Source organism: Homarus americanus, unplaced genomic scaffold (assembly GCF_018991925.1).
Source record: "Homarus americanus isolate GMGI-L3 unplaced genomic scaffold, GMGI_Hamer_2.0 scaffold52289, whole genome shotgun sequence".
Taxonomy (NCBI): domain Eukaryota; kingdom Metazoa; phylum Arthropoda; class Malacostraca; order Decapoda; family Nephropidae; genus Homarus; species Homarus americanus.
In genome coordinates this window covers 28,880-44,123 of record NW_024750364.1, presented here as the reverse complement: position 1 = coordinate 44,123, position 15,244 = coordinate 28,880, and the positions used below count along the sequence as shown (strand labels likewise).

At 44.2% G+C, this 15,244-nt stretch overlaps 2 long non-coding RNA genes across 2 annotated transcripts; both read right to left on the bottom strand.

Moving 5' to 3' along the window:
• Positions 1-12,832: 12,832 nt before the first annotated feature.
• Positions 12,833-13,423, bottom strand: LOC121854048. The gene is made up of 2 exons (XR_006086465.1): positions 13,369-13,423; positions 12,833-13,114 (listed from the first exon to the last, which is right to left on the bottom strand). It is a non-coding gene; the product is annotated as an uncharacterized LOC121854048 (long non-coding RNA).
• Positions 13,424-14,117: 694 nt separating this feature from the next.
• On the bottom strand, positions 14,118-15,058 carry LOC121854050. The gene is made up of 2 exons (XR_006086466.1): positions 14,921-15,058; positions 14,118-14,404 (listed from the first exon to the last, which is right to left on the bottom strand). It is a non-coding gene; the product is annotated as an uncharacterized LOC121854050 (long non-coding RNA).
• Between the last annotated feature and the right edge of the window lie 186 nt (positions 15,059-15,244).

Here is a 15,244-nt window from a genome sequence, read left to right as displayed (position 1 = left end):
AGGTTACTGCTTGAGGGAAGGATGATCTTCCAGGTTCTGGATGACATTGTCTTTGAGCAGCACGGTTTCCACTTCGTTACTTACGATGCGGCCTATGCGTTCCTCATCCACAGCCAGCACCATCTGTCAGGAGAAAGGGACATTAAGTACTATACTTCATTAGTATTTATCTACGAAATTGTTATATCACCTAATGCACAAACTGGATTATTGGGTATCAAATTTTACAGAACAGACAGATTTGTTCCAAGTATCAAAAATTATTACTTTTTATATGGCTTGTGATGTCAAGAGTGTTAAACGGAGAGAAGGAACTCTGAGCGCTTTGTATTGATTATGTGCTGTGGAAATACTAAAATTGAATTTGGCAAGAGAGATAGATTGTTCTATGGATGAACCGGATGACTGATTACCTATAGCTCATAAGTACCAAGCTCAGGACGTGAGCAATACCAAGTCATCTGAAACAGTGAAATTGATGAGCGAAGATCGAGCAAAGAGGGAAATGTTTCTCTGTCATTTCATGAATTGTGAAGTAAAGGATATAGCAATTAGATAATGTTCTTGCAAGAAACAGGCAACTGAACTGAAAAAAGTAGAAGCTACGTTACATGAGAGTCTGTCCTACTACTGTCTTATTCCATATGCTTGGTGATGATGAGCTACTGAGAAAGAAATCTGTATTTGTGTTCGGAACTCAACAGTTAAACAACCATAACCCGTAGGTCTGTGAGTTTAGATTCACATCTCTAGGTTCATGATAGTTGTTGATACGCCAGAAATTCTGGGGTAATAGTGGAGGAGACGGATAACACCAAAAACAGTGTTTATATTTCGTGCATTTTTTTTCCACTGATTCTGGTGTTAACCGTCTCCTCCGCCATTACCATCTCGGTTGCCATGTTAGAAAATAGACTCGGATCCCTATTCACAATACTGTAATTTAATACTATCCAGAAAAATTCTGTATATACAACGAACCCTAACATAATCATTCACACTTAGGTAAAGTCGTCCCGAAAGCTCTAGACCAGAGCCTAGGTGCATAATCTCTGAGTCTGTAGTGGATATCTCTCCTACAACTTCAACTGCCGTTTGTCACTGACTAGCCGACCCTTCGAATTCCAGCTTCCCCTAGTGGTCTAGGTCGGCAACTGCGTCCGCCTAACAAGCGGAGGTCAACTATCAAACCACGCCTACCCCCGCTATATAAGACCTCACCCCGCCGTGACCTGCCTTCTTCTACCTACAGCCACCAGCAAGCAACACATCCTCTGCTCCTGCCTGGTGGTTCTCGCTCTCGCCGGCGACTATGGCGCCCCACAAGCTGCGGTTCCTCCTCTGAGCACCCTCCCAACCAGCTCTCTACTGTACTCCACGCCTGTAACCACGCTGCCACTCCCCAGCACCAAGCATTGTACATCCAATACAGTATGTATACACAGAGCACATTGTGAGTTTCTTTCTCCAACCCATCCTGAGTGTGAACTAATATCTCAAAACCCCACAAGTTAACCTAGTTAGAAAATGAAGTATAGTGGGATTACACTACTCTTTTGGGTGCATTTTCCCATGAATGCTAAATTTAAAATCCTAGTTGCATGTTTATATCTCAAAATGTCAAAAACACACAAGCTGTATTTTTCAGTGATCACCATCCATGAGGCAAATTAGTAGGCGTTGACGGCTTAACTTTGCACACAACTAGCTGAGAATCGGCTCGTTCGAGAGCTTTAACGAAGAAAGAAGCTTGACCTAAAAGACATTACTAGCCAAGCAATATCACTAGCCAAAGACAGTACTAGCCACTAGCCAGGAAACAGTACTAGCGACTAGCTAGGGGACAGTACTGCCACTAGCCAGGGACAGTACTAGCCACTAGCCAAGAGATAATTATAAGCAAGTCGCCAAGGCCCGAATTCAGAACGGTAGTTTGAGCCCGATTTGAGCTCGGCTCAGGCGTGCGAATCAGGATTCCTGGGGCAGAGATTTCCTGCAGTGGATTACCCATATTCAGAACATCGACTTGAATCCCGGATCGGGTAATCTGTTGCATTTTCTTCAATTCCACGCAAGGATTCGAACACTGAAATTCCAGCCAATCACGTTTCATCTTACACCATTACGAAAGCCAGTCACCATCGAGAGTAATGTTTACAAGATTATGGCGGCAACTATGACTCGACGAATTTTTTACGGAGGTGGAGAACTCTCTCCTGTACATCATAAGTTACTTTTATTACTATAACTACAATCAAATTATGATCAAATTATAATGATTTATGGTACTGTGTTAGAACGTGGCTGTGTTTTTATATGCAAAGAAATTCATAGAGGAAGAACAATTACATTCAAATTGTAGATATAATCCGGGACAGGTGTCAATATTCATAACCAAAACAAGATGAATCAATGCAGGGCGTAGTAACCTGGTTAGGTTCAGTTAGGTTAGGTTCTTTCTGTTCTTTTAACCCACAATCCCCTGATTAGTAATGTTAAGAAAAGACTTTCTTGTTATATACATTAAAATCAAAATGCACTCAGCATTGATTCAATTATATTGAAAATAGATCAAACTAGTTTTTCAAAGAAAACACTCAAAATAAAGAAGCGTCAGCGTTCTTTACATTACCTGCTTGATCTTCATGGACCCTAAACACGAAAGTGTTGTAGCGCATTACCATAACTCGTTCAGTAACCAGAATCTTTCTTATTCGAAACTATTCTTTGCGAAGAATCTCAAAGCAATCATCAGCTGATGAATGGAAGGTAGAGGTGAACCATAGCCAACAGGTCTGTCAAGTAGATGCTCCATATCACGGAAAGTATCTCCTTGCTGAACCTATATCGTTGTTTAAATTGCGTGTCATCATAAAAATTGATAGGACTCTGCCTCTCTACCAGTCTTCTCTACAAAATTTCCAATTTGATAATATCGCCGAAAACCGCGCTCTGTCAAAATTCATGTTGACTTGCTGAAAGATCAACTGCTAACTGCCTCCAGGCTGGATTAACGCGAGGTTCGACAATTCCGATCTTTGTGTTAGCTCAAGCCAGCGTTCTGAATGCCAACAATCTTCAATCATCGCCGATCCTTGGTTTAAACCTTCATGCGGTTTCAAATCACTGTTCTGAATTCGGGTCCAAAAGACAGGAGATATCACTAGTCACAACAACCATCGGGTGGTTGTGAACACTGACCTGCTCCCGGACTAGTAACCAGCTGAGGCTCCAACTCCAGGCCAGAGTGGAGCACGTTGACCTCACTCGGGTCATTGGTCATGTCTAGGCTGATCAGCTTCAGCTTCTCACGGCCACGAGTCTGGAAGAGGAGGTTATTAGAGTATGTTTGGACGTCAAGTTACATACGCTGTAAAATTCCTTATCATGCATTAGGGTGTCTCATCCGTAATTACTAATCCTGCACATGAGCGCACACACACACACACACAACAACTACTACTCTGACTACTATTACTACTACTACGACTACTACTTAATAAAAATAAATGGCCTCCAGCCTCCAATAGCCATATCTGCCACCATTTATTACTTAATATTAAATATCCTAATGCATAAGTAGCTATCCTATCTGTGAAATTAGTTGAGCCGCAGATCTATGCGGCATTCAGTGACTGTAGCCTCATAGTCAATATCTGCAGCAGTTGTCTGAGTAGGGGCAGAAGCTCCCGTTCTGAGGCAGAGCAAAGCGACCGAAGGAGAGAAGGACAGTCGACATCTCATCCAGGCTGTAACATAACTTCTGGGCTGCTGCTTGTTCGGAGATCAACTCCGCGAGTCTGGCGTAAAAACATCTTGCACTTGGGCCCATCCCACCAGAGGTTGTGAACACTAGAGGAGTGAAGCTGCCTTGATCAACATTTTGAATTCTCTCCCCATATGCCCTTCTCTTTTCGTTCTCGTTCCTCCTATGTGCGATGTCAAGAAAGCGCGCTCATCCCATCGGCCAGAATCCTCGAGCACTGACGTCCACACGGGCTTCGTTAGATGTGTTTGAAGTCCTGTGTTGGAAGATTCGCCATCCAGTGGAAGGAGGGTCGGTTCTACCATGACGTCCCGCAGATTTCCTTCCAACATATTTGCTGTGAGATCCCTACTCGTCATGCCTCATGCATATGAAGCCCCCTTCTGCAGACCATGGCGTGATCGCCATCATAGGAAGAGCCACACACGCATTGGGAGGGCAAACCATCTACTGGCCAACCCTACCTAAGAGCAATGGCATCTGTAAATTCTTGTTTGTTAGTGCTGAAACCATTTGCCCTTATCGGTAACGTAGTTAGCCAGTTCGAGGCCCACCTCCTCTGCGCTAAAGCTACTTTTTGTCAAATTTTGGAACCTGCAGCAATAGTTGCTGCAACATGTCATTTGCAGTGCTGCCGATCTGTTGTAATGGACCTACGGATCTTATTTACTTCGCTGGTGTCCACTTCCCTGTTGCATTCTGTGGCTATGTGGTCAGTGAGGGCTGACGTGAGCTTAAGTGAATTTTGATGTTCAGTGTCAGCAATCTCCTGATTAGTTAGTCCCATCCCTCCCAGTCTTGGTGGAAGTGCAAGAAGTGTTCTTTCTGCTGGGGTTAAGTCAGGTGTTTCACTAGTTTGGGAATGAACTTGACACTGATAGCTTTTCCAGAGGGTGGAGGAGGGTCCGACTCAGGGATGGTACGCATCAGGTAGTTCCAGCGATGCTTGACTCCATGGGTGAATGCTGCAAAGGCCGCATGTGGCTCTGTGTTAGCAATCTCAGATAGAGCTTGATTTCGCTAACCCACTCATTCACATTTCCGCTACGATCTCGGTCTTGAAGTCCGTGAGTGCCAATACTGCGCCTAGATGTATTTGGCCGTCCTTAGTTATTTTGACCTCACTTCCGCCAAAACCTCCAAAGCCCGTTCATAATGTTCTGGCTTCACGATGAGGAAGGACTTGCTAGCGTTTGGTGGTACCCTATTTGTGGACCTCCGCGATGTTACCAGGTCCCACCACTTTTGATGCACTCCACTTTTCCTGCTCCTGTAAGGTCATCAGCATATGCCACTTGTTTGAACCCAGTTGTTTCAAATTTTATTTCTTGTTGGAGCACTGATAGGCCAATTGCATACATTGCCATTGCAACGGGGTCCCGCTACCACTTTTCTGTTACTCGAATCGAGTATTACGATCATCCAGCTATGATACAATGATAGGAGTTATTAAGATATCACTATCGTTAGTGAGCTCTGAGGTGACTAAGGAGGCTGATTCGGGATCCACGGGCTGTCCACAGATTTTGTGGGAGGGCGGCGGCAGTGACTTTCCGGTGCTGGCATTTTCGGTATGCAGTCAGGCTAATAAAAATATTGACACCTTCTCGTGTGGTGCTCTCAAGCGTTACGGTGAAGTGATCATGTCCCAGGTGGGGGGTCGATTTGGCACGTCTTCAGGTTTGTCTTAAGACTCCTTATGGTGTATTTTTCCGTTGTCTGTCACGTTATGTTTACCATTTGTTAGGTGACTATAAAGTAACTGCTTTGGCAGTCTACTGTCGTTCATGCAGGTAACGTGGCCAGTCCAAAGTAGTGTTCATCAATAATGGTTTATGCTCCTACAGTTGTGTCAAAGAATACTAGCATTTGTTCTCTTGTCTTCCCAGCAAGCTCGGAGGATGGAACGTAGACTACATTGGTGAAAGTTTTCAAGTGCCTTGAGGTGCCTCCTATATGTGACCCATGTCTCGCTGCCATATAGCAGGGTGGGGAGGACCACTGCTCGATATAATGCAACTTTTAGAGAAGTTTCAGCTTCATCCAGCTGAAGACACGTTGAGTCTCAAAGGCTTGAGATGCACATCTGATCCGATGTTGAATCTCTTCATTGATGTCTGCAGGGTGAGGTGGGGATACTGAAAGCATAGAGAGGGTAGTACCGTTAAGCTGGATGGATGGTGGAGGTGTGGCTGAACGAGGGGGAGAGCTGAAAGAGAATATGAGTCTTACATACATTCAACTCAAGGCTGAAGTGTCCATACGTATGCGAGATGTTCAGGATCTACTGTAGGTCGTGTTCAGAGTGAGTGATGAGCGTGAGGTCTTTTACATATTGAAGTTCAGTGATGGAAGTTCCTGATACCTTTGTTCCTGCTTGGAGTCATCTTATGTTGAATAGTCCCATCATCTGGTAATGGGTGTCCACCGCCGGCTAAATTGGCACTGGCTCAACTTTTTGTTTTACCCCGTCTGGGTGAAAAAGAACAGACTGGGTGCCACAGACACTGGCATTCATGCAATCGTGGTGTTGCCTCACAATAACAATTAATTTTGTGGGCAGCAAACGACTGAGGGTCCGCCAAAAGGCTTCCCTGTTAATCCCTGTTGACAGAGTCGAGTTTCTTAGTAGGTCAATGAAGGCCATGCACAAGTCACAGTGCTGTTCCTGCACTTTTCCTGTATCTGGCGGGCAAAGATCATGTCAGTGGTGCAAGTAATGGTCTAAAGACACATTGAGATTTTGGAGGAAATTTTCCACCTCAGGAAGAAGTCTGTTTAGGAATACTGGCTGATAATCTTGCCAGTTACAGACAGCAGTGAGATCCTCGTGGTGCCACAGTCTGACCGGTCTCTCTTATTCTTATAAATATTGATGATCGTGGCATTTTAAAAGAGCTTGAGGATTTCTCTCCCATATATTCTCCAGGGTGAGTGGAGGTGGCTGATAAGCAGACGTCCCGTGTTTATACACCTTAGCTGGGATTCCACCAGGCCCTGTGGCTTTGTTATTTTTCATCTGCTTGATGGCAGTAGCTACCTCGTCCAGGGATGTAGACAGCTGAGATGGGTCAGCTCTGGATGCTGAGGGACCTGCTGGGTAGTCAGGACATCCACATCGGTGTTTCGGTTGAGCAGCAAATGGGAGTGCTCCTTCCAGTGCTGAAGGATGCCTTCTTTGTCTTTAATTAGGGATTTACCATTGGGTGAGTGGAGGGGCTACACCATGAGTAGTTGGGCCTTATATTGTTTTAGAGGAACTGATCTGCAAATGTTTGCATTTCACATGCTTTATTTTTCAACCATTCGCTCTTTAGATTGCGAAGTTTGCACTGGGCCGTCGCTTTCTGCTTGTGGAAGGTATCACCTTTCATTTGAGATTAGGGTTATTCTGTCAGTCAGTTAAGGCAGCACGTTTATCACCGACGAACACGTTGTTTTCCAGGTCGTTTCCATCAAACCAATCCTGGTGATTTCTTTGATCAAGCCGAGGGTCTCGTTGCAGGTTTTTGCAATGACAGCCTTGATGCGTCCCCATTCGGCAGGGGTTTTGGTTATTTGTTGTTGGGTTGTTTATCAGCCCAATTTTTAACTGCTCTCGAAAGCATGTGCTACCTCTGGATCCTCAGACATAGTGTTAAGCCTCTTCTGGAGGTTTGTTGCCTTTGCCGTTTTGGGGCGACGTGAAGAGAGTTTGGCTCTGCTGAACCGATGATCTAAGTCACAGTGGTCTGAGACGCATGGCTCGAGGTGATGAGGACATCTCAGCGATCTCTTTCTTTGACAATGATGTAGTCAATGAGATGCCAATGTTTTGATTGTGGGTGTTGCCAAGAACCCTGAACTTGTCAGCCTGCCTAAACAAAGTGTTGGTGATAGTGAGGTTGTGTGTAGCATACTTGATGGGGAGGAGTTGGCCATTGGCATTACAATTGCCAACTCCGTTTCTAATGATTCCCTGCCTTATGTCAGCATCTCTGCCAACTGTGGCATTGAAGTCACCTAGGAGCACAACCTTATCTTCTCTGGGGATAGTGGTTAGCACTCTGTTAAGGTCAGCATAAAGGTCTCCTTGATGTCATCCTCTGCAACCAGTGTTGGGGCGTATGCACCGATGAAGAAGGCATGACATGAGTAATTCAGTGGGACTCGGAGCGTCATTACGCGGTTGTCGATCCACAGGCATTTCAGTTAGCCTATGTAGGATGGATTGGCGAATGGCAAAGCCAATTCCGTAAATGTGGTTTCTCTCCGCTGCATGCTTACCCTTCCAGAAGAAGGTATAGCCAGACCCCGTTCTGTGAGTCGACCCTCGTCTCGGAACCAGAACTCACTAATGGCTGCTATGTCGATGTTATACCTAGACAGCTCTTTTACCACAAGGCGGTTCTTCTTTTGGGACACTCATTTGTGCCAGTATCCAGAAGTCCTGACATTCGTCTAGCGTCCATAAGAGGGTGTTTAGTTTGTTTTTGCTTTGATCTGTGATTATGATTGTGTTTTCGACCGCATAAGGATGATCTTACTGGTGCGGTTTCCCAGTCAGGGTAGTTCTTTAGGCAGGCTATGTTTAGGACACCTTTTCTAGCACCCTCCCCATGTGGGATGAGCAGAGTGGCTCCTCGAAAGGGCTGCTTAGTCGCACAGACAGGACCGGATTGCACTGCTGGCCAGATCCCAGTGCATAAACGACCATTTTCTCTGTGCCGCCCATGTGCAGAGTTGTGACTAGAGACTCCTGGCAGTCATCTCTGCCTCTCCCGTCGCCATTCGTCTGTCGCCATAGGACTTATGGGGTATAAGAATTTTGATGTTGGTGAGAAGTATGGTGAGCTGGATGCTGGCTGCGCGTGAGTTGATTTATGTGGTGAGATGGTAGCGCAGGCTGCAACCACATCTTGGTTCTCCATTTTCCTGATCCAGTGGTGCAAGCAGTTGCAACGACTGAAAGGGAAAGAGTTGCAGAGACTGCCTATAGCCCAGTTTGTTGGGCTTTGCCTTAATAGCCTGTCCATCACGCATTGCCTTCATTTGCCGGTGTCGTCGTTGGGTTCCTATGTTGGTCACCTCTTCCGCCTACACCACCGTTGGGGTCTTGTTGGAGCTCTGTAATCATGTCTGCCTGTTGCGGGGCTCCACCGCCGATCTTTCGCTTGTGGTTTGCTACAGTAGTCTTGTACCTCCCAGGTTAATCCACAAGGCAGCAGGGCAGTGGTTGGTAGTCGCCAATACGTGTCCACATGCCAGTGGGCCTTTACCGTCTCTCTGGGGCCCACTGCTGCTCGAGATCCCCTGCTGGTCTAGCCTGGGCCCACGAGGCACCCAGTTACCGTGTGTTGCCACGAGGAGGCACAGCAGAAGTATTGATGGTGAACAGGCTGTTTACTGGCAGGGAAGCTTATGCAAGTTGCTTCCCTGTTCGCCACGGGGTCTAGCCAGCGGCGATAGCTGAAAGCGAGAGGAAGCAAGCAGTGCTTGCACCTTAACACTAACATAATGCTGCCTCATTAGACGCATTACACCACACTGTGAACACACACACACACACACATTGTATTATAACAACAGAAAAATTAATTTGGCTTAATTGTAAATCTGACCTTGTTTTTTAACACTGATTTTATCCGTCAAATTTACTCTCAAACTGAAAATAACTTAACCTGACTGACTTTAACTTTGGATCCGAATTTGACCTGAATTTTAACATTGATTGAATCTGACTCCACGTTTGACTCTGACTCCAACTTGCAGTATATTGTGATTTCTAAATTAACTTAAGCTCTAACATTGACTTATACTACACCAGTGACTTTAAGTTGAACAGTTGGTACCTAAAACCCTGCCTCTGACTTTAACAGCGCTGCCTCAAACCCTCACCAATTTAACACCAGCACTGGTGGTCGCGGTAACATTCTAGTGTTATCTCTCCAGCTAAAAGGGTGCTACTCACCTCCCTGACTCTGAAGCTGATCTTGGCTTCCAGATTCGCTGAGACTTCGGACCTGGTGAGGGCTCGACTGTTGTTCGCCAACTGTACGGTCAGAGGTCCCACGATGACGCTTGCCTCGAACTGTACACAGGAGACGATACATGAGTCACGACCCCAGAAATGAGGTGGGGATCAAAATGGAGGTGTTGGGGATGGTTGAGGCATGAAGGGTGGAGGGTGGTTGTGGATTGATGGAAAGATGGAAGGAAGAAGAAAGATAAAGGAGAGGCTGTCAGGAGGGGCTGCATAGGTACACGTGTTTGTGAGAGGTGGAAAGGGGGCTGAGTTTCAGCTGAGATGCACTGAGATACACATGTTGAAGCAGTGGGGAATAATGGTCAGAAAACAGGGTGTGAGGGACATATTGTTGACCTCATCCATCATCCGTTTGATACCAGTGAGATACAAGAACCAACAAGAGGATGAGGACTTACCTTTGGGTTTTTGCCAGATAGGTCTACCGAGACGTCTCCGTTTCTTGACAGCTTGGTGAAACCTGTGACGCGGGCGTTACTGGCCTGTACTTCCTCCTGGGTAGGCAACATTGGCCCTGACCTGTGGGACACAACACTCGTTATGCTGCTACTCATGTCTTTGTAGTTACAGTGAAGCACTGCTGTAGCAGTATTATCTAGTTACGAATACCTTATACCTTACCTTTTGCGCTTCTGCAGTTAACTGTACACACGCAAACACACGCTGGGATAGGGACGGAGAACCTAGAAATTTATAAATCTAATCCTGTATAAATGATAAACTAAAACTGGTGTGGGGATTAGTGGATGACATCATTATGACCTGGCCTCATGCTTTTAAGGTCACCTATATTTAAGCCTCTCTCTGTCCATGTAATCCAGTTGCCTCTGAAGATGTCTTGAATAAAGACGAAAGCTAAGGTGCTCCGTTGTTTCCCTTTTCCGTGTGATTTTATCAAGATATATATATACAGGTATATATATATATATATATATATATATATATATATATATATATATATATACACTTCATTTTTAGTCCATATAACACGCGGACTTTGAACATATAATCAACGACCTCACCAGCAAGGAATCGAACCCTCGACCTACTGGGTGTGACTAGGGAACTTACCGGCTAGGCCACAAGGACACTAAAAGCAGTTCTAGACTCTGTTATATTTCACACAAAGCCTGTTCATCGAGCTGATGGCGCCGTGAACCTCAATGGGAAACTGCCCGTGCCTTTTATGTGGTGTCAGTAGCATTTTACCGAATCCAGCTGGTATGAAACGCGAGGTACATATATACTTCATTTTTTAGTCCATATAACACGCGGACTTTGAACATATAATCAACGACCTCACCAGCAAGGAATCGAACCTCGACCTACTGGGTGTGACTAGAGGCTTGGCTAGGCCACAAGGACACTAAAAGCAGTTCTAGACTCTGTTATATTTCACACAAAGCCTGTTCAATGAGCTGATGGCGCCGTGAACCTCAATGGGAAACTGCCCGTGCCTCTTATGTGGTGTCAGTAGCATTTACCGAATCCAGCCGGTAAGCGTTCCCTAGTCACACCAGTAGGTCGAGGTTCGATTCCTTGCTGGTGAGGTCGTTGATTTTATATATATATATATATATATATATATATATATATATATATATATATATATATATATATATATATATATATATATATATATATATATATATATATATATATATATATTTCATAAATCCACAATAAAGACGAAAGCTAAGGTACTCCGTTGTTTCCATTTTCGTGTGATTTTATCAAGATATATATATATATATATATATATATATATATATATATATATATATATATATATATATATATATATATATATATATATATATATATATATATATATATATATTGTTTAGAAGTAGAGCAACACACGCCAACAAACAGGCCGTGACTACTTACTCTTCTCTTCCTTCTGCTTCTATCGTTTCCGAGCGACTCTTTGGGTTATCATTCTTATTCTTCCTGTTCTTTTGTTTCTGTTCCTTTTATCTTTCTTGCTGTTGTTCTTATCCTTATTCTTGTTCTTCCTGTTCCTGTTCTTCCCTCTTTTTACCCTCTTTATTATTTCTCTTGGGTTGGTTCTTCCCGACCTTCCGCCGCAGTGACCTCAGCATCACTCTGTCAGAAAAAAGAACAATCTTTAAAGAAATTTGTATGATAAACATCTAGTTTTCACGTTTTAGGTACAACTGGTTTAGTTATTGAATATAGACTTATCTAATAACTTTCAATAAATTTCGACTAAGATGCTAAATGAGAAATTAATATTATTACAACTTAGATTGTCTGAGAAGGACTGGCTAACATTTTTTATGAGAGAGAAGTTTCACGTTTGAAACTGTCACTTACTCTCCTGAGACAAGAAACATCGTGTCAATATCTCTTAATTACTGTCCACAATCAAGAGGCACTATGTGTGTGTGGGGTTGGGGGGCATTCTCCTGCATTTACTGGAAAATGCTGACCGTCAACTGCGGACTGAATTTTTGACTTTGTTTCGATAACAGTGCCAGTAAGGAAATCAAGAGCGTCTGGCGTTTGTATACACCGTACAGTGACATGACTAGAAGATTGGCTGCTTAGATTTGCCCCGTCCTAGATAGCCCCCAGCCTAACCTAACTACTGAAACTAAACCCTTTTCCTAATGGGCCCAAGTCGTTATAGGTCCCAGTTTTAACGGACTTCTTTCTATCTAGTGGAACTCAATCCTAATAAGCTCCAACCTTGATGTTTAGGTTAGATTGGTATTATTGGGACTGAGGTCCGCTTCACCTACTGTACAACACCTTATAAAAGTTATACAACAGAAGAACGTTTGTCTGTCCTCCGTCAGTAATAGCTTCCTTTACCTCTTCTTGAGTCTCCTGGTCCTCCTCCAGAGCCTTGGCTTCTCTCAATCTCCTCCTCATCTGTCTTGTTCTTCTTGTTCTTCTTTCTCTTGTTCTTGTTGTGTTTCCTCTGCTGCTTCTTGCCCTTCTTATTTTTTCCTGTTCCTCTTGTTGTTATCGTTCGATTCATCAGCTACTTCTCCTTCTTCTTCTCCTTCTTCTGTGCGTTATTGTTCTTGTTTTTCCTCTTGTTCTTCTGTTTTCTCTTTCGTTTCTCAGTTTTCTCTACCTCCCCACTGTTGATTTTCTCTTATTGTTGTGTTCTACAACTTCGTCATCGTCTTCAGATCCTTGCATAGTTTTTTATTCGCATTCCTGTTTCTGTTGTTGTTGTTCTTCCTCCTCTTATCTCCTTTGTCATTAGGTTGAGGAATGTGAACTTCAGGTTCAGGTTCAGGTTCAGCTTCAGCTTCAACGTCGACCTCCTCCAGAGTTATCGGGCCCTAGTGGATGAAGGCGGAGAGGGAGATAAGATAATGTACGGTATTTGCCTCTCGTGTGATAAATATGATGATGATGATTATGATGATTAATGACGATGGCGGTAATGGTAATAGTACTGCAGTGGTAACAATGCTAATAACAGTAATTATAATAATAATAATGATATCTGACTCCTGTATAAAATGGTTACTTTTCTCAGTGTAAATGTCAAATAACATCAGATGTGTAGAAGTGTCTAATATGGAGGACTCACGCTTCGTCAGGGTGACGGGCAGGAGTCCACTTCTTCTTCAGGGACTCCGACACTACGTGAACGAGCTTGTCGGTGACGCCGTTGTATTTCTCAGCCTTTTGCTCCTCCTTGGTCAGGGGTTTCTCTGTGACGTGAAGGAGATGGCAATAAGTTTCATTTCCAGACATGTAGGTTTATTCGTTGAAATTTAATGTAATACGCTTTTTTATTCCATTGGTTTTACATCTATATTAATACATTTAAAGTGTGTGGGTTTAATTTAATAGGAAATCTAACCAACAACGTATTGAGTACATAATTACGATGTATTGTATTGCAGTACAAAAGTAACACTTGGTCCGCAACACAGATGACCAGAATCTAATGTCCACAGCTATAACTTCTCCACTACCCTGCTACGTTACTCCTTCTTGCCCTCCTTCTTCCACCTTCCTTCCTCCTTCTTTCACCCTCCTGTCCTACTTCTCTTGCATACCGACTCTCTCCGTTTCACCCTCTCTTTTCTTCTATGTACCTCCCCACCATTGTTCTCTCCCTTCATCTTCTATGTATCTTAATCTTTACGGTCATCTTTACTTTCCTCTCAAACACCGCATCCTTCTTTGTTTCTCTCTTACTCTCCTCTTTCTCCAACGCATCTATTTCTTCTCCGTTCTTTCCTTAACTCTCCTTTACACCACCTTTCTTCTCTTCTTATTCCACCTCTTCTTCCCCCCCCATTTCCTCCTTCCCTTTCCTCTTCCTTACTCTCTCCTCGGGTTCCTTCGTGTCTGGTTCTTCAGAGGTCTCCTGATCACCTTCGTCAGCGACTGCCGCTTCGATTGGTGAATTAGTAGTAGTGGTGGAGGTGTTGCTGCTGGGGGTCTTCGGCCCTCCTACTTCCGCAGTCCCGCTGGCCTGGTCGTTCCTCGTGGTTTCATTGCCTGTGTCAGCTGCATCACCCTCGCTGTCACCATCGGCATCACCTTCAGCGCCTGCACTAGTATCCGCCCTGGCTACTAGAATCAGTACCAGTTGGTGTCTCTGCCTCGGATTGCTAAAAACAAAAAAGAGAAAAGTAAACTGCAAGAATAATTACTCACCGGAAGACAACGTCATACATGGACCTTTTCGTCAACGTATTAAAGAACTCAAGGTTACAAAATTCAGCGTCTGGTTATTTCTTGAATAAAAGACTTCGACTTGGGTGAATGGAAATGGCTGCAATTTGTTATTTAAAGTAAATAGAGAATTATCGCGGCTGTAGAGGACTGTAGGAGGTGGTGGTGACGGTGTATTTCTCAAGGAGGTGGTGATGATGATGGTGTGTTTCTCAAGGAGGTGGTGGTGACGGTGTGTTTCTCAAGGAGGTGGTGACGGTGTGTTTCTCAAGGAGGTAGTGGTGACGGTGTGTTTCTCAATGAGGTGATAATGATGGTGTGTTTCTCAAGAGTGGTGATGATGATGGTGTGTTTCTCAAGGAGGTGGTGATGATGATGGTTGTTTCTCAAGGAGGTGGTGGTGACGGTGTGTTTCTCAAGGGGTGATGATGATGGTGTGACAGTATACTCACTGGCTTTATGGAGGCTATCACAGCTTCCACGGCATCGAGGACTCCTGAGAGGCCTCTTCTGAGGGCTTCACAGACGGGTCTCTGGAATCGGTTTCAGATGCAGCCACCGCCATGGACGCCAGCTCGGCCAGGACCTCTGTATCACGCCAGGTGTACATAGAGGTAAGACAATTTGGTCATCCTCTTGGACTAGTGTACTTAACCTTCTGTTCCATGTTATTCATAATTATCAACTGAATCTCGATATACTATACGTTTCCCTACTCAATATACAGGTAGTAGTCATTCGTGTTTTTGTATTGTGTTTGAGGATTATGTTATCAA